Raw genomic sequence first — 20,076 nt, 5'->3', positions numbered from 1 at the left:
GATGCCAGTGTTTCCCACATTTTCTAGATTCTGCACCAGTACTGTGTGTAAAATGCATCAAAAAGTCAGTTTGATTCTTTCTCACCTGTCTTTCTGTCTCCTTTCACTTTTTAAAGGTTGCCATGTTAGAAAACATATTTTGCCCTGCCGTGCTGTTTATTGATGTGGCAAATGAAAGGTTTATGAAAATATATCTAAATCTGTCATCAGTAATCAGCAATGATCATGTCTCACCTCTAGTCTCTGTCTTAATGTCAGGTTTCCACCGTGTGTTGTAGATGTTCAGGAGGTTAACTCGACCAACAGTCTACTTCCTGTTTAGAATACCAGGACAGGGAGGATGGTGCAGGTTTAAGTTTATTAGACTGATGCATGTATACCAACAAGACAGCGTCCATCACTGTGACAACAGCGTTTGTTTTCATTCAGAGGCTTCATGGTTTTTCCTTTAATACCTGGGGGGCCGGTCTCCAGTCAAAATGCCCGGGACCATTTTTTGTCCCAGTCCAGCCCTGGTGTCAGATCTGCATGCAGTGTCAATGAGACGATCAACAACAGATCAGACAAAACACTCAGGCGGACACTCCTCTGTAGAAGGAAACATGGAAAGTGTGAGGTAATCAGTGCACAACATCACTTTGTATTTCAGGCTGTTTTTATATAGAACTTCAGCACCAATGTAAAAGTTCTGGTTTTAGGAAGATGAAGAACATTTTCAGGAAGGATGCCGTCTGCAAGCAGAGCTGCTTGAACCTCAGCGCTGAGGTCCAGACTACTTCCTGTGAAGCCACGTGATGTAAATCTGCTGCTGTAACTTCACAGTTTACTGAAGCTAAATGCAACGTTACCATATAATCTGTTTTCAACAAAGGTTTCACTCCGTCCGGTGTTGATGGAATGATTCAGGCCGTACTCGTCAGGCTTCCCGTCGACCACACGCATTTCAGTCACAAACCCCGTGACTGACAACAAGGGAAACAGCAGAAGAAAAGATGTGAAAAATACTGGATGATGATGATGGAGGATTAACCGCGGTGGCTAAACTGTTTCCTGTCTTTGTGGGCGTACTCACAGGGAAGTTTCCAGGCACGTCAGTCTTGGTGGCTAAAGTCTCCATTTTCCAACATGTATCGCTACAGGTGCAAAGACACAACATTAATCATCAGTGTAAATATTTTAATGCTGTCCAAACGGTGTTTGCTTTGTCTGTCCTCTCGCACTCACAGAGGAAACGAGGACGCCACCTTCAACCCATCTTCAGTTGGCTCAACCATGGCCGGACTTCCTGTTGGCTTTGTGACAGCAAACCACTTGAAATGAGAGCAAACTGCAGTCAAGCACCACTTACAGCAACCTGTGGACACGCAAATGGAAAGCACTGAGAATCATACAGAAGCATAAGAGCTGTTTATTGTAACACGTGTGTGTGTGTGTGTGTGTGTGTGTGTGTGTGTGTGTGTGTGTGTGTGTGTGTGTGTGTGTGTGTGTGTGCACGTTAATAACACACTGATGTATGTTAGTTTGATTTATGCCATATCTGAGAAAACAACTGCAGAATTTTACATCAAAGTTTCCAAAGCTGATGTTTTGTTGTTCACTCTGTTTTATATTCATATAGTTTGTTGTTTTTAAATCAGTGGACAAAATAAATATTATCACACAAAATCCAGGGTGAAACATAACCAAATAACCTAAATGGTGAAGTCATTATAGAAGTACATGTTGCAAAGGTCAGCCTCCTGTATAGACTGCTAAACTGTCTGGGGGGGCCCTGCCTGTCCTCGTTGGATAAGCTCCACCCCTTTTCCATAAGACGGAGACATTTGTATGAAAATAGATGGGCAGTAAAATAAAAAATAAAAAATATTATGGATGACTCTGTAAATCAAAGTCCGCCTGAGGCAGAAGCAGAAACCATGAGGAGCACAGCACCACTCCCAGAAGGGCACGAAGTGAAGCCATAGCTGCTGAAGAGTGAAGACGTGATGATGGAGGAGATCACAGATGAAGATCTGCTGCCTGCTGACTCTTTATATAGAAGAGTGAGACTATCTCCCCACCAGCAGCTGCACTTATACAAACCCCAGGTGCTGGGATGGCTTTGAACATGTGACATTTTCTGCAAACACATGGACAGTTTCATAACCACAAAGATTATTCCTGCAGCGGCAGAATCGTATCCACTGTGTGAGAGGTGAACGTCAGACAGTTCTTAGAAAATGTAGTTTCTCTTTAAGCTTTTAACGTCTCTTTTACCCCCATTTGTCTAAAACTACTTGACAGCCCTTCATGTCAGAGGTTTATTACCTGTGCAGGATGGAGCACATGGTCTCAGTCAGGCTGGACACGATCACTCCTACAGGAAGTAAATGTGATTTTATTTCACCTGTGAAATGATGAAAAACAGCAGAATAGCTCACGCTAACAAACGGGTGTTGAAATGTTTCATTTTCTGCTGTTTCACAGGTCAAAAAGGGCGTCGAAGCAAACTGAAGCTGAGCTGCTGCTGCTGTTGTAGTGCAGCATCTGCTGTGTGCTTCATCAGAGAACCTTCTGTACACAGCAGACAGAGGCGGCTGCCACTGAAGTCCATCTGCTAGAGAGCTTTAAACACTGGTTATTGAAGTGGCTTTGATGATACTGATACACAGTCTTTGCTGCTGTCACAGGACAGGGATCCACCAGGGAGTAGTTGTCAGGATAAAGAGCCTTCGCTTCTCTAAATATAAACTGGATACTTGTAGGAAACTTTGGGAAGCAGCATTTTTCCTCATATCGTCTAAACTGAAGTTAGCTCAGGTGCTTCTTCCATACTTGCTCTGCAGAAAGCCAAAGAGTTTGGAGCTCTGCAAACATTTGCAGCACAGCTGGATGTTTGTAACGTTGGTCACCTCTGTATCATCCCTCAGATTCTTTCTGCACAGCTTTGAAACCATGACAGCACGAGTGATGCTGAGGAGACGTCCAGTTTAAACAGACCTTTATTCCTGGAACACAAACACATGAAGTGATGCTGCTAAAGAAGAACATTTAATCGCACCAATGAATCAAGCATCTGTTTGTCTGTCAGTCTGTCAACAGTTCCTCTGATCGACTTCAGACTTGGTGGGTATTTTGTTTTTGCAGCGGTCAAAGTCGATCAGCGTGTTGCTTTGTCTGCTGTAAATCTGCCTGTACAAAGGGAAACATGCATGTTTTAGATGCAAACTCACAACATGGCTGCATTTTTGTGATTATGTGTATTTTATATTGATTTATTCTATTATGTTTTGTATATGAATCTTTACAAGTGTGTCGATACAGAGGCTTGATTAAAACAAAGGTCTCAGCTGTGCTGTTAGGGATGCTCTCATATTTGTTTCAAATGTAATAAATCAAAGGATTTCAGGCTTTTCATCCTTTTTATTTGTTTGGTTCTAACAGCAGCTGGATAAAAACATGCAGGTGATGAATATAATTGTGTGATATTATGAGCATTGTGAATAAAGAAAGAGCAGAGATAGTAAAAAGGAAACAGGTGATGGACGTGAGATTTTCAGAACAAAAGCTCCTCAGTGAGACGATCACCTGGACACAAGGTCAGGCAGCTGGGACTCATCTAGAGAGCAAAATGGAAAAGTGATCTGTGCAGAACATCACTGTTGATTGCAGTTATTTACATCAGACTTCTTCTCTGAGATAAGAGCACCATTTGTGGGAAAGATGACAGTATTTCCAGGCTGGATGCTGTTTGCAGGGAGAACTGAATGAAAGTCTCCTGCACCTCAGCGCTGAGGTCCACACCTGTGAACACAGATGAGGTCAATCTGCTGCAGCACGTAGAGCTTTACTGATCAGCAGGTTCAAAGGATTCAGCAGAGCGTAGAGTCAGAGCTAAATGCCACATCACCATAGAGTTTGTTAACAACAGCTTTCTTTGCCCTTTGTCTCGATGGACTGAATCAGGGATACTCGTCATACTTCACCTCAACCACGTCACTGAGAGACCCCAGCCTGACACAGCAGCAGAGATGATGAAAGCAGAAACAGCAAACAGATGCTTCAGTTGTGTTTCTCTCTCTGTGTGTGCGCTCACGCCCACTTGTGTGTGTGAACTTTCCACGTACCTCAGCTTGTTTCTCCAACATGAGCCATCAGGGCTGAAAAACATCACTAACACATGAATTCTTTCTCTTTTTGTTATCACCTGTGATCATGTGTCTCATGTTTCTGTCATTCACCAGTTCTTGTATAGTTACGTGTAACTAGACTTCTGTGGGACGTAAATGATTGTTTTGTATGCAGATCTGTACAAAGGATGGAAACACTTGATTACAAAGGAGATCTCAGCTGTGTTGTTGTGGATGGACTTCAACGTATTTGTTAAAAAAGAGAATAAAGCAAAGTGTTTTAGCTGTTTGGGAGTTTTTGTTTGATTCCATTCAGTTTTATTTCTATGGAGTCAAATAATAAGAAAGGCTCTAGAACAGCCCTGAGTTTGTCCAGGTGACACTCCTCTGAAGAACAAAGACAAAGAGGAAGAAGGGGATTCGTTTTCAAGTCTTGTTTCTTTCAAAATAAAAGCTGAAATGTTTTGGAAGCATGATAATATTTCAGCCAGGATGCCGTCTCCAAGGAGACCTGCACCTCAGCGCTGAGCTCCACATCACGCCCTGTGAAAGCACAGATATAAATCTGCTGCAGTGAGAAGAACTTTACCCAACACAAGTGTAGAAGTAGACATTTGACTTTACCTACAACCTGTTAACAACAAAGCTTTCATTGCCTCTGTTGTTGATGTCATGTAGGACTAATCATACTTCACATCAGCCATGCACACGTCAGAGGATCTCCAGGCTTTCAGTGATAAAGCCAAGCAGATGATGTGAACATAGCAACAGTAAAACATGCATCATAATCAGCTGTATGTGTCGACTATGTGGCACCTCAGTCTTGTTGGCATGAAGAAAAGTTGTGTAACATGTAGCATAAGGGCTGCAAAGACATCATGTAGACAGCAGTCGTCTGTTAGTCGTAACGTATCTCCTGTTAAAGAGTTAAATGTGCGTTCTCCATCTCTGTCCTCTCACAGCTCGCCGTATACCAACTCCAGCTGAGAAGCCACCCGTCAAAATAAAAGTCTTAGTTCTGATATTTTGTAATGAGTTTGTAGATTTCCCACAGCTGATCGTAACAGCAGGCTGCCGGTTTGGAGAAGCCAGTTCAGGAATACTGGAACAGAAGCTAAACAAAGTCCTGCTGTGAACAGCAGCAATATGGATTTTACACATCCATCCATCTTTTCAGCTCAGGGTCGTGTGTGTTTGCACCATGTTTACAGAAACTGGAACGTGACTCCACTTGTGGACAAAATGAGCGTCGCCAAGAGTTTGAAGGCGTTTTTGAGACTAAACATGGTGTTTTAGTGTCAGGGGTACGATTACGTTGTGGTTAGGTTTAGGGCTGAAGGTTAGGGTTAGGCATTCAGTTTTTAGGGTTAGGGTTAGGTGTTAGGTAAAGCATTACATCAATGTCCCCACGGAGATATGAAAACAGGACTGTGTGTGTGTAACCCTATCCCAGCTGTTATTAGGCAAGAAGCAGTTAAACTGTGGGAGGATGTCAGGGTACCAGGAGAGAATCAGACATGGATTCAAACCCACGACCTTCTTGCTGAGAGCAGGTTTATCCCACCTACAAAGATCATCTGTACGTGCGCTGTAACTGAGTATTTTTTAAACATGAGAAACCGAATATAAGGGTTGCTCTGCCACTGCTGCCTTGACCGGTTACTTCATTTTATCCAGTGACCACGTTGGCAGCATCAAAGCTGAGTAAGGCCACGCCCACACTTACACCGGGATTTTTGAAAACGCAGATTTTTCTGAGCGTTTGCGCCTTTGGTCCACACGTAAACGGCGTTTTCACTGAAAACTGAGATTTTTGAAAACGTCTTGTTAAGTCTAATTGTTGAATGTTGCCATTGTGTTTCTTAAATTTGTACAGTCTTAGTTCAAGCAGTAGGATCAAAGCCATTCCTTTGATCCTGACCACCTCTCCAGCCACTCTGTGCTGGGGGAGGTTTTATTGTAGATACATCCTATCTGAAAGACCTGTTTCTTTTGATGTAAGCTTCCTGGGTTTATGACCCTTTGGTCAGCAGGAGGTCTGACACACACACACACACACACACACACACACACACACACACACACACACACACACACACACACACACACACACACACTCAGTGTATACATTTACATACAGTGCCTTGTCTTTGTAACCAAAGGGGGTTGCAAGGGGAGGTGTTTTGTAAACTATTGTTTGAAGTTTGTCAATAAAAGGCAGCGAGAGGAGGCCACCATTGGGGTCATTTGTGGTGCTGGACACAGACGAGGCCTCCCTTGCGCAAGTAATCGATCGATCGACTGTCTTGTTTTCTTCATGATGAATAAGTCTCTAGAATTAGCGGGGTTTGTGGAAACACAGACCCAACATTTATTTGGTCCTCCGAGCCGGAGCCTAACACATTGCATCCACCGAGGAGAGGGAGAGGACGCCACCGCAACGTCTGGGATGATTGACGTAAAGCCCTGGTGTTTCACTTTGCTTTGTCACCAGGCCGGGAAGTTTGCGCCTGAACTCCCCTCGGGATGGATGACGATTGACGGGATCCAGAGACTCTTCCCATGAACGTAAACAAACAGTGAGTACAGAAGGCCTTAAAGAGCGGCTACGTGACCCTGCGTTGACCGCAGGTACGGGAGCGCGCTAGCCGCGTGAGAGAGACGCAGGCTTCTCCGCCGTGTGGGGAGTGGAGATAACCTAGGTTCGGTAGCTCCGCCATGAGGAGTCCGGAATCTCCGCCATTTGGGGTGTTAGAGAGTGTCCGAAGGTTGAATTCTCCGCCACATGGGGAGTTTGAGAGTTTTCAACAGAGAGCGCTAGCTGTGCGTGCAGGCGCTAGCTGTGCGTGCAGATGCAAGCGATAGGCCTATGTTGTGTGTGTGTGCGGGCCAGACGTGGTCTGCGTGAGTGTGGCTGATTGTTGTCTTGTAATGGAGAATAAAATGTGTAAGTCTGCCTTAGAAGGGGATGTAAAATTTATGGAGAAATTTTTACCAGGCAGCACGCAGTATGTAGGTTGTTGGTGTGAGAAATATGGATTTGAAGGGACATTAGTGGAAGTTAAGTGTAAAATGCTGGTAGAAAGAATAGCTGTAAGTGTAGCAGGTAAAACAGGGAAAGCGAAGCAGAGGAAGGAATTGCAGTTAGCAGTTGCTAAGTTGTGGCTGGAGCAGGCTCAGAAGAGGAGAGAAGCACAGAATGTTAAAAGAGCAATATTGCAAGAAGTTCTTGTGAAACCTGAGGATGAAACTACAGCTCAATCCACTGCAACTACTTTAGAACAACACCGTAGAAAAGCATTATGAAGAGCAAGAATGTTAGCAGAAAGTAGAGCCAGAGAAGAGCGTGAGAGAGCAGAGGCAGAGGTGGAGGAGAAATTAAAGGCTGAGTATGGAGAGGCATTAGGAGCAGCATTGAGTCCAAGACAGACTAGGCAGGGTAGGAAACAGAAAGTAAAGTTAGTGAACACAGACGTTACAACCACATATCCATCCCTGACACAACACAAAAAAAAAAAACCAAAAACATGGTGTTTCTGTAACAGAGTGTGAAGATGAAGAAAGTTTTTCTCCTGATCAATTCGGCGAGTGTGAGCGTGTTTGACGTCATGGTGTGTGTGAAAAGGTATCCAGCTGGGGCAGACGTGATTCTGCAGGTCACCTGCCCAGTGGACGAAGAGAAATAAAATAGTTGTGTGGATGAATGATAGCATGAAGAGTGTTTGGTGTTTCTCAGTCTGAAACAGCTGTAATGCTATTTTCTGTTTTGGAGAAAAGTACAGTTTAAAAAAAACAAAAAAACAGAGAGATGTGTGTTGTTTAAGCAGTGATGAGAATAATGAAAGTGTGATGAGAGAGGAACACAAAAACATACTGAAGATGCATTAACTATACCAACCCTACATGCATATTAGTTACATGAGAAGAAACTTATTATGTGCTAAGACAACAGGGTTATGCTGTATGTTGTGTGTATGGCTGATTGGATGAATGTTTGAGATTAAACTGGCTGTTTGATTTGTCTTTTATTACTAAAGTTGAACCTGCCAATTGGGTTGTAACGATTTATCCCCCTGGCATGAAGAACACGTGTCATGACTTAAACAAGGCCTTTCTTTCCCTTGATTTCCTTTATTTTCTTTCTTTTATTTTGTTACTTTCATGGTGCACTGAAAGTTTTGTTTGATGATCTTTGTTTGAGCAGATCTGCACGATTAGAATCGAAGCGTCGTCGAGAAAACTGTTGCAAAGTGAGCTTCTCCAAAATTAAAATGGGCTCAGGAGAAAGCCACTTATTTGGGACAATCAGGAAACAAGTTCCTGTCCAAAAGGATTCAACGAGGAAATCCAGTCTAAATTATTTTTCTTTTTGAAATGATGTCATTTTGCTGAGCGTGGAAACGAATGCGACGATAATTTCCACAATCAGCAAAAGAAGGAATCACTGAGTGAATGAGTAAGAATTTTAAAATAAATGGGGAACTGACTGACTGACAAAAGCTGACAAGACTGACTGACTTAACACCATTGTGTGAAGTTAACCCCCACCTGACAAAGGTGTGGATGTATCTCTGTGTGTGTCTCTGTTGCAGGAGCAGAAGGAGACCACAGGAGGAAACTTGGGTCACATGACTATGTGAACTCTGAAAATTTAACCTTTTTAGTTTCAATTCTCTGTCTGTGAATTTACCAGGTACCATTCACTACCTTGTGTTGCTCACAGAGATTACTGTGAGAAAGAGTGTATACACCTGCGCAGCGCTAACATTTACATTTCTTTTTACAGCCGATGGTTAATCATGTGATTTGATCATGTGATTTACAGCATGACACAACTTAATGATGTTTCTCTACCACAGGATTACTGAGATTTTGTATGAAGGAAACTGTAGTTACAGGCTATATGTTGATGATGAAATTGCACTGTGTTGTTGAGAGAATGTTGGAGAAAATGTGAATGTTACAGGGGAGAAATTAATGCAGTGTGAGACATACTGTGATGAGACCATTGTTACTTTTTCCACAGCGAGTGTTAACTTTACGACTTTTCACAGCTCCTCTGGAATCTGGATGGCCGACACCTGACAACCAGGATGAACCGTGTGTTTGGCTGATGTTTGTTTTTCTTTAAGAGTGCTTGTAAAGGATTCAGCACTGACAAGTGACAATTGAACAGATGTGCAGTGGTTACAGAATAGTTACATAGAGCTCATTATCTGACCACACTGTTGGGCTCATGGTGAGTGACAAACTTAAGGGAAGTCACTGATTACAATGTGGAATGACGTTGAGATGTTAAATAATTTGGAACAAATTATGGGGAAAAGTAGGAGTTTAATGAGTTTAGAATAAACCTGCAATGATACTTGTCTCTGTGATGCTGAATACTTTACTACTCTTATGATCTACAGTTGGTTGCAAATGTGAAGTTGTTTTAAATTTAAGACTTTGTCTTCTGTGATACAGGAGCTGGGAGCTAAACAAGCTGAACATTTAAGTGCTGACTAATGTTTTTACACAGGGTTACAGCGAGTGAAGCTGCTCCAAGGGACAAACCCTGGAGATTGTTTTAGGGAGACTGTGCAACATTCTTGTACATGTCTCATTGGGGAGTTGACACGTGGCAAAAGCCGTGTGGCGAGAGCAGTGTCATTTTTCAATTTGTAGATGTTGTGAGGTGCCATGACGAGAAGGAGTGACTGAGAGGATCGCCCATAAGATGGAAGCTGAGGCCTGGAGAGAGTCTTCAGGAGGATCAGAGATCACCTTCAGCACAGAGAGCTGTGCTACTGGGCTTCCAAAGGATCGTCACGAGGAGACTTTGCACAGCAAATCTTAAATAAGATGAAAGAGTTTCGACGTTGACGTTAAGGAAGACAACTAAGGTGTACGACGTGCTCTGCCTTAAATCTTCAGCAGCGTTGGAAAATGGAACCTGAGGGAGCGTGCCAAGCTCCAAAAAGTGATAGCGCAGAGGAGGTCCAACGATGGACTTGTGGTTCTGTGAACAGCACAAATGCCAGGTGACTGTAAAATAACTAACAGCACTTTTTCCACAAGTGAAGCCAGTAACTTACTATCCTAAAAGATTAGCTCTAGTTGCTCGTGCTTTACCTCCATGCGTGAGATCAGTATGTGCAGCAGCTTAAGCTGTACAATGTTTCAGGAAATAGTTTATTTCACCTTTTGACATTGTTAGTTCCACACAAGGTAGATGTTTACTACTGCAGACTAAACTTACATTTCTGTCACCTACAAGACACTTGCCTTTAATGTTACTGTTACTCTCACAACCACACATATTACCATAAAGTGGTGCACAATTCTGAATCTGTCAAACCCTTTTTGCCAACGGAGGAGGGCACTTCTCATGAGAGTAGGGAGCGCGAGGAGAAGAAGTGTAAGCCGAGGGATGACTTAATAGATGTGCCACTCGTTGAGGGAAAGGTTTGGTTTGTTGATGGTTTGAGTTTTACAACAGCAGAGGGACAGACTAGAACAGGTTTTACTGTAGCAGACAGTGAGAGAGAGTTATCTGTGTAGGACAACTAGCATGTTTCATATTTGCTTGAGCAGCAGAGATGCTAGCTTTAACGGAAGCGTGTAAAGCTGTAGAGAGACAATATACACTGATAGGCAGTATACATTTGCTACTGTACATTTCTTTGTAGTGCAGTGAGTGAGACGAGGTGTGACAACCTCTACAGGGAAACCTGCAGAACACACCAAACTCTTGCAAAATCTGCTGGAGGCAGTGTTATTTCCCAGTAGAATTGCCGTTTGTAAATGTGCAGCACACATGTGAGGGAAAGATCCAGTTGCATTAGGGAAAGTTTTTGCAGATATGATCACAAAGGAGGCAGCAGTAGTTAAACATGGTGTTAACATTTTAGCAGTACAACATCAGCAGACATGTAGGGCCACTCACCTACAGCAGGAAAACAGTTGTGACTTACAGAAGGAGCGAGCTTGCAGGATGGTGTTTATTATCTGTGTGATAAACCAATACTGCCTAATAATTTGTATAAGACTGCTGCTATTTTGAGCCATGGGCTATACCATGTCTCAACAGGAGGGAGATGAGCAGTCGTTATACTCACTCTAGAATTAGTTTATACTTTAGGATTATTAAATACTTTAAAAAAAAACTTTTTGCAGGCAGAGAGAACTAATGGAACAGTAAAGTTAAGATTTAGGAAGACAGGCAGGACATGGTTAGACTGTATAGAATAAGTACATGAGGATTACTCCAACAGAGAATGGTCTGACTCTTTGAGATTATATATGTTAGAGCATTTAGAGTTCCAGTCTTCTGTAGTGATGATAGAAAAGCAGAAGAGAGAGCATATTAGCAGATTAGATGCTTGAAATGTTTAAAAGTAAAGTAGTCATGAGAACAAATGATCTGCCAGATGATTCTGTTTCTCTGCAGGAGCAGAGTCTGAAGTCTGGAGATTGGATGTTGATAAGGCCATGGAGAGGAAGTGCTGGTCCAGTCCACGATGGAAAGGTCCCTATCGGGTGCTGCTGACGACGACCACAGCAGTGAAGATTGCCGGAAGAAACATTTGGATACATCAAGCGCACTGCAAGAAGGTGACACACATCCAGGCCAGCTCGGAGTAAGTGCCAGGAAGACCGGGAACAAAGGGGGGGGGGGGGGGGGGGGGGGGGGGGAGCCTCCAGGGCCCCTCGTCTCAATCCGGTGAAGAAACTAACTGAGCCACAGGTACTCATCAGAATGGCTGGGAATGTGCTGTGCATCTTCTTGTGCCTGTGGACCCTGAGTGGGATGACAGGGAGCGCACTGGAACAGAGCAAACCACACCCAGTACCAGCATGGGTTTTCAACAACTACTGGTGGCAGTTTATGAACACAACCGCTCACATAAACAACGAGACCAATGGTTATGCTTGTGATGCCACTGGCTACACATTCTTCTGGACTGTGGCCATATAGCATCACTGAGAGCGAGACAGTTTGTTTGGTTGCCTTAGCAACACATCCGGGAACACTGCCAACTTTTCAACTGCTCTGAACCTGAATGGAAGGTTGATTCACCAGTAGCTGGGAAGGTGAACTGCTCTGGTAGGACAGACCTGCTCGTCTGACTCAAAGAATATGACTTGTTGCAGGACATTATACAGTTAAACGAACTGGAAACAGGCCAATTGCCTATGTGTATGAAGGACAATGGATTAGCCCAAGTTGGAGATTAACCATGGAACATGGCAACATCACCTATTCTTTTGTCTTTTGCAAGAAGGATGTAAACAGAGAAGCCTTTTGTCTACATTCACATCATGAACACTTGAGGTTTTGAGCCAAGAAGATCAAAACACCTTGATCCAATTTCCTTTACAAAGCTTTTTCTGTGGTGACAACAGGACAGGAGAAGAGTTGTAAATGCAGATAATTCACCAGTTGACTCTAACCCCCACAGGATGCCTACAGTGAGAAGATTTGGGGGGTTGATAGGAGTCATAAAGACGGGTGTTGACCAGGCTGCAGCTTACAAGTTAGCTGAGAGCCACATGGACAAACAATAAAGTCGACTGATGCGTTTAAATACCTATGTCTGTATACAGTTGGATTGTAGAGACATATGATTTTTGAGAATGATGATTCTTCTTGTTTGACCTTTGACATTCAGTTGTTTACTTGCAGAAATACATAATGAATTGCACGACAGGAGTAGATCCGCCACAAGGCTGGATAGCTTGGTTACCGTCTGGTCCTTGGTGGCATCTTCTTTTGAAAATATTAATTCCTGTTTTTGAACTGTTGAGACTGATTTGCTTATGTATAGGATGTAGTTTACTGTGCATGAATGAAATCTACACTGACACTGTCCAAACAAAGGGTGCATAAGTTGAAATTTAAGTATACAATGACAAAAAGGAGGGAAATGTTAAGTCTAATTGTTGAATGTTGCCATTGTGTTTCTTAAATTTGTACAGTCTTAGTTCAAGCAGTAGGATCAAAGCCATTCCTTTGATCCTGACCACCTCTCCAGCCACTCTGTGCTGGGGGAGGTTTTATTGTAGATACATCCTCTCTGAAAGACCTGTTTCTATTGATGTAAGCTTCCTGGGTTTACGACCCTTTGGTCAGCAGGAGGTCTGACACACACACACACACACACACACACACACACACACACACACACACACACACACACACACACACACACACACACACACACACACACACACACACACATACATACGGGTCTATGTGGTATGGCGGGACTATACTACGTCAATCCGCCCGGTGGTGGTTTAAGTGGACTACCCTTTTGAAAGGACTTAGAGCCAAGGGAGCGAGGTTAAAGTGTTCGAAAAAATCTGAAAAAAATTTGGGTCACTTCAGACCTCATACACTCCCTATAGAAGTCTAGATAAACTGATACACACCAACCAGACTCTATTGTGTTTTCTGGAGACATTGTCCACTTGACAACAATGTGTTTTATGAGGTCCAAAAAAAACAATATTGGGTCTTTAAAGGGACAATGATGTAATATGTAAATAGCTCATCATTACCATGAATACACATCTGACAGGACACAGGATTACTGGAACATCATTTTATTAGTGTTCTTGGATCTGAACATTAATTTTAACCATAAATAAAAAAAGAAATCTATGGACAAAAATGCCCACGCTTCCCACAGAAATATAAAAATATAGAAAACAGAAAAATTAAAAACATTTAAAATGAATTTTAATAGTTTAAAGGTAAATATTAAGGGGAGAAAATATGCATTTATAATTTTTTATTTTAAATATAACCCGTCAAAAAAAACCCTAAATAAATTAAATGTAAAAATTATGAAATACAAACTACTTCTGTATTTAACAAGAACTTTTTTTTCTTTAAACAGAACATCAGTGTTAACAACAATTGGCAATCTGACCAAGATGTAAAACCACAGCTCTCTAAACAGTTATTTTAGTTCATTTTTTTCTGCCTTTTTGCAGTTAATCCTCTGTTTCTTACAAAATCTCTTATGTTTTGAACTGTTCTTCCTGCCAACACCGGATCTTCTACCAATTTGCAATGACTGCATTCATTTTTGGTGGCTAGTTTCCCTTCGTTTATGTGGTCTTTAAAATGCCTCATCACTGCAGCAACCTCAGCCTTGGACCACATGTTTTTGGGAGCTCTTCGGGAATTGTGGGATTGAGCAGCATTTTTCTCTGGAAGATATATAAAGTAGTAGTAGTTAAAACAAACAAAAAACCAAACAAAAAAAACAAAAAACATTTGGTGGTTAAAAGAATGGATGCTACCCTGTACTAACTTCTGAAATGTGTTGCTACCATCAATATCAAAACGAGCTAAAATTCTCTTTGAAAATTTATCAAATTTCTAAAATGAGACATTTAGTGTTCCGCTGTGAATAAAAGACTGAATAAAAAGTTGAATAAAAGTCTCTTGATGCATGCTCAATCATCCAGGTAAGTAAATCCCAAAACGTTGATTCTGTTAATCTGGACGTAGCGTTTTCAGTGGGAGAAACATTTTGTCACTCATCCAAGTGACTTTTTGCCACCACTCTGCAGTTTGCCATATGTTGCAAAGTGATGAAACAATAATAAGCTTAGAGAACCAACTGCACCCCTTACCTTCAGAGGGAGCAGCAGTCTCACTTGCTGCAGGCATTGTGAGTGGTCCTTCATCTGCTGATTACACAATTTGATTAAGTTTTAATATTTGTAACAAACATTTTATCCACAGAAACCAAGCTAGTGGTAACTTACCACAATCTACAGTGTCTTGGAGCTGCGCTGTGTTTGTGGAATCAGCTACTGCATGTACAGGCTCACTGGTGCCACACGCCAACATTGTGAGTGCTGTGTCATCATCATCTGATTCACTCTCACTGTCCTTTGTTTCAGCATCACTTAATGCAATTTCATCTGAGAAATTGTGGGAAAACCCCCCCAAAAAACCAAACACAAACCCCCCAAAAACCTCACATTAACAACGAGATATGACAAAATACAGAACAAATACTGGAAATTATAGTACATAGTTTTACTATTTAAGGCCACCACTCTGCAGTTTGCCAAATGTTGCAAAGTGATGAAACAATAGACTTCAAGAACCTTAAATCATGGACATTTAACAGAATGGTCTGTGCTTTTAGGTTTTAATTCGGTTGATAAAGCATAATATTCAACTACTGCCCTAATATTTGCTCCTTTCAATACAAACCTTCTATTTTGATCTCATCCAGTGATTTCCCCTGGATCTGGGAAAGTTGTCCTTTTTCCAGTGTTAAAAGCAGTTTGGAAATCTTGGCCAGCTGTGTTGTGGGAACTGGTAATCTGTAGAATTCGCGGTGAACGCGGATATCATGACCCAGGAAATCTGCAACCTGATCAAGTTCGTTGTTTTTCAAATTAAGGACTTGTGAGAGTGTGGCAACATGTTTTCTGAGCTGTGTCGATCTTAGATACTCAGGCTGCTTTGCTCCACACTGGTGTGCATGAACACGCAAGGAGTCCATTCCTCTGTAATGACTCATTGATCGGGGTCTTGCAAAGAGGTAGATATTAGTGGCACAAATACCACAGTCAGGCCTCCTACTAACCAGTAGTGACAGAGCATCCAGCATGCTTTGTGTTAGCAGAACTGGAACATTTCTGTCCCTTTTTCCCATTATTTCTATTCTACAGAAATAGTTACAGAGTCTCTGTTCCATTTCTGAGAGCCCCATGGCAACATCTGTGTGGAGTGCTGTTTTGTCTCTTTCAAGAAAACTTTTGAGGCGCATCTTTGAAACCTCTCCAGAACGTCTTCGGTTGAACACAATGATTTGTGAGAGTGTAACTTGTGCAAGTTGGGCATAATTCTGAGCTGTGGCTTCGTTCTCCAAGCTGCAAAAGGCACTTTCTGCAGATTTTTGAAGGTAGTGATGGAGAATCCGAACATCTTCTGTAAAGGGCAATGTTGATGGCTTGTTAAACTTTGCCTCACTCAATGTGTTCAAGGCACGGTGAGACACCATCTCAGACCATTTGGAGACATACAACTTCTTGAACGCATCAGTGGACTTGATTAGGGCTTCATCCTCTGTCATGAGGGCACGACAATGGATAATGTCAGACATTTTATGCAGTGTATGTCCCAGTTTCAGCGCAAGGCTTGGAGTTTTGTATGACAGTGTCTCTTCATCAAAACCTGAAACTTTCTTTACTGCTTGCACAACTCTCTGGAAATTAGCAGGCTTAATAGCTTCTTCCATGTTATGCACTGAGAATTCTGTGCGCAGACACAACAACAAACGTCCCGCTTCACGAAGCTTCTGTCGTATATAATCATACTTTGTAGGGTCTTGTCCATGTTTATTGTAGAGGGACTGGGCAAACTGAATAACAGTAAAGTCATTTCGCACAGCTGAGGCAATCTCATCTTGTTTCATAACAGCAAGAACCTTCCAGACTCCACTTGACACCTGCGGATAACACTGAGACTCCAGAGTTAAAGCCAGGCCGAGTACTTTGGTTCTTCCAGGTTCTTTATCCGTGTCATCTTTTGGTTTGTTAGGACATCTGCGGACATGTCTCCAAAGATCCTTGCGAACATACATCCCTTGACAATAAAAGCAATGAGCAAACTTTCCCTCTACTGCTTTAATCTTGGGTCTTCTCTTCACTTTCAGTGGTCCCACTCCACCATGCAAAACTGCAGCATTATGCTTAAAATTTCCCTTATTTCTCAATTTCTCTAACAGACTTTTACGCTCGTTTGAGTCTCTAGGCAGGGAAAATGCATGCACAACATCAGGAGCCGTTTTGTGCGTTTTCAGGTGGCGGGAAATTTTAGCTTGTGGTTTGCCACAAAAATAGCAGTAATTTCTTTTACTTAAAGTCATTTTTTCTGATTCAGTTTCGCAAAGCTCACTTTTATCTTGTGGCTTGTCCTTTGTCAAGTTGTGGATTAAATTCGTTGAATCTGATTGTTCATGCGCTTTGGAGATGTCATCTTGGCATAGCAGACCTTTTGATGTGCTTGGCAATAATGAGATGTCTTCATCTGAATCTTCATCATATGACTCTGAATCTGGCACATATTCTTCTTCTGATATGCTGTGGTTGCCATCATCATCGCTTGATATTTGATCCAGAACTGAATGTGGCAATCCATCCTCCCCTGAATATTCAGAAATTTCTTCTTTCTGGAATGTAAGAACAAAAGTTTTTTTAATTGATCAATACTTTAGACAGGTAAAAAATAAACTGAAAAAAAGTCAAGCCAAATATGAATGGGATACACACCTGTGTTGACTGGTGGCAATTCTGATTTGCCAATTTTGCAAGGCAAGATTTGTGCCAGACCCCTAAACAAACTGAAACACATTTTGATAGACTTAATTTAGCTTTGCAGTTCTATTTAAGTGAAGTAGTTTTTTGTCAAAGCATTGCAGTAATGTCAAATGCTGAAAAAACAAAAAAAAACAAAACTGTTCACATTAAGGATATTTTAATGACTACACATACACTGCTAATCCCCCTCCCCCCCCCAAAAAAGGACATCCCAGATGTGAATGAAGGAATTATTCTTATTAAATACTTTGTTCTTTAGGTAGTTGAGTGGCATGAAAGTGTGTAGTTGAATGTGTGTGGCCTCCAGATGCCTGTACGACTTCCCTACAATGCCTGGGCATGCTCGGGATGAGGTGGCGGATGGTCTCCTGAAGGATCTCCTCCAAGACCTGGACTAAAGCATCTGCCAACCCCTGGACAGTTTGTGGTGGATGGAGTGAGACATGATGTCCCAGATGTGCTCAATTGGATTCAGGTCTGGGGAACAGGCGGGCCAGTCCATAGCATCAATGCCTTTGTCATGGAGGAACTGCTGACATACTCCAGCCACATGAGGCCCAGTGTCGTCTCGCATTAGGTGGACCCCAGGGCCAAATGCACCAGCATGTGGTCTCACAAAGGGTCCGAGGACCTCATCTTGTTACCCAATGACAGTCAGGCTCTCTGGCAGGCACAGAAATGCCACCCCTCACCATTACTGACCCACTGCCAATATGATCATGCTGGAGGATGTTGCAGGCAGCAGAACATTCCCCACGGCATCTCCAGACTGTCACGTGCTCAGTTTGAACCTCCTTTCAGCTGTGAGGAGCATAGGGTGCCCGTGCTGAAGTTGCCAAACTTTGTGTTTTCTGGCAAATGCCAAACATCCTGCATGGTGTTGGACTGCAAGCTCAATCCCCACCTGTGGATGCTGGACCCTCAAGTCACCCTCATGAAGTCAGTTTCTGACCATTTGAGCAGACAGATGCACATTTGTGGCCTGTTTGAGGTCATTTTGCAGGGCTCCTCTTGTTCCTCCTTGCACAAAGGTGGAGGTAGCGGTCCTGCTGCTGGGTTGTTGCCCTCCTATGGCCTACTCCACATCCAGGTAGCACCTCCATGCTCTGGACACTACACTAACAGACACAGCAAACCTTCTTGCCACAGCTCACATTGATGTGCTACGCTAGATGAGCTGCACTACCTGAGCCCCTTGTGTGGGTTGTAGACTGTCTCATGCTACCACTAAAATGAAATCACCGCCAGCATTCAAAAGTGACCATAACATCAGCCAGAAAGCATAGGTGCTGAGAAGTGGTCTGTGGTCACCACCTGCAGAACCAGTCCTTTATTATGGTGAATTGACTATAATTTCCACTTGTTGTCTACTCTATTTGCAAAACAGCATGTGAAACTGGTTGTCAGTGTTACTTCCTAAGTGAACAGTTTGATTTCACAGAAGTGTGACTGACTTGGAGTAACATCGCATTGTTTAAGTGTTCCCTTTATTATTTTGAGCAGTTTATGTTATGGAATGGGGAATTGAGGACAATCCCAAGTATACCATTTTTACAAGGTCCTGCACCAATGAGGTAATACTGCATTTCTTTAATTAGACGTGACCACCCATTAATTAAAAAGGGAGCAGTGTTCATTTCAGCACGTCTTAACTTGTTGAACTCTATTAATGCTTTTTACTATACACTGTACCTATTCACTAAATGTCTCACCTTTGCACTTAAAGCCAAGCCACTTGAGGGAGGAAACCGGTCCCACACACTGAATGCACTTGTCCAAAGATGATATTGTTGTGCACACCAGACGATGATTGTGACACTGTTAGCAAAATATTGCAACATTTATTTGTTTTGGACAGTTGGAAAGGTGTGTTTTCAATTCAGTTGCAGATATCAACTAATAAACTTCGTCCATGTAAATCACATCACACCCAGGTGACTGCCAAACACACACACACACAGCATCCATAAAGAATGATGATAGATTAAATTATTAGTTCATTAAGTGGTACACTGGATTATATTTACCCTTTCAGGCTCTGGATGTTTCAGGTCCAGATCATTGTTTGGAAAGCTGTTTGGTTGTGGCTTTAGGCAGCTCACAGTCTTCTGAATCTGGCTGGTCTCAGTCTTCGTGTGTAACAGATAGAGAATGAAGACAAAAGAACAGTAATCTGACAGTTACTAAAAATGCATCACTCAAGAGGATGAATAGACCATTTCACTATTGGCAAATAGCGTAAGGTACACATCGTGCATGAGAAACATTCATTAAAATCTGTCCTAGGTCAATGTTACCTCTTCAAAATCTTGCACTGAAGAAGAATGCATGGCTTCTGAGCCTTGCTGAGGCATTTCTTCATCAAGATCCTGCAACAAAGAAAAGATGGCACAAAGATTAGACCAAGTGCTCTTCTTGCAACTGTACTGGGCAGTCCTGTGCTTCTGTCTTTAATTTGCATGTGTGTGTGTGTGTGTGTGGGGGGGGGGCTTTCCACTCAAGAAATGTTTTCTTCTGAAAAAAATACTGGCTACAATAATTAACAACTGATTCCTTTGCAATCATCCATCCTCTTCCACTTATCCTTATCAGGATTGTGGGGTAGCAGTTTTGGGGCCTATACCAGCTA

At 42.4% G+C, this 20,076-nt stretch overlaps 1 long non-coding RNA gene across 1 annotated transcript; it reads right to left on the bottom strand.

Moving 5' to 3' along the window:
* Positions 1-13,684: 13,684 nt before the first annotated feature.
* Positions 13,685-19,572, bottom strand: LOC143420751 (uncharacterized). Its single transcript, XR_013100465.1, has 7 exons — positions 19,475-19,572; positions 19,160-19,265; positions 17,400-17,470; positions 15,334-17,299; positions 14,877-15,035; positions 14,742-14,798; positions 13,685-14,312 (listed from the first exon to the last, which is right to left on the bottom strand). It is a non-coding gene; the product is annotated as an uncharacterized LOC143420751 (long non-coding RNA).
* Positions 19,573-20,076: the final 504 nt, after the last annotated feature.

Source organism: Maylandia zebra, linkage group LG2 (genome assembly GCF_041146795.1).
Source record: "Maylandia zebra isolate NMK-2024a linkage group LG2, Mzebra_GT3a, whole genome shotgun sequence".
Classification (NCBI taxonomy): Eukaryota; Metazoa; Chordata; class Actinopteri; order Cichliformes; family Cichlidae; genus Maylandia; species Maylandia zebra.
This window is presented reverse-complemented; position numbering and strand designations above follow the sequence as displayed.